Below are 306 nucleotides of genomic sequence, written 5' to 3' on the forward strand. Positions count from 1 at the left end.
AATTTGACCTCTGAACTGTGTCTAGTTGTAGTAGACGAATGTGGACAGAGGAGGGCAGCATTGAGGTTTATCTTTGGTGACCACATATGCATCAAACATAAGATGCTTACACTGTGATGTGTATAAAGCAAAAAGAGCTGTGATCAGTTTGGAAGATAATGAATAAAAAAAACACCTAAATACCAAATAATATGATTTTAAATATATGAACTTGCCAGTTTTTTTTCTAAAGCAGGACCAATGTTACACATCAGAGTGAGTTACAGGTGTGGGGAGCACTACTGTGTATGTGAAAAAAAGTTGTAT

This window comes from Morone saxatilis, unplaced genomic scaffold (genome assembly GCF_004916995.1).
Source record: "Morone saxatilis isolate NCDOM2014 unplaced genomic scaffold, NCSU_SB_2.0 Contig14, whole genome shotgun sequence".
NCBI lineage: Eukaryota > Metazoa > Chordata > Actinopteri > Moronidae > Morone > Morone saxatilis.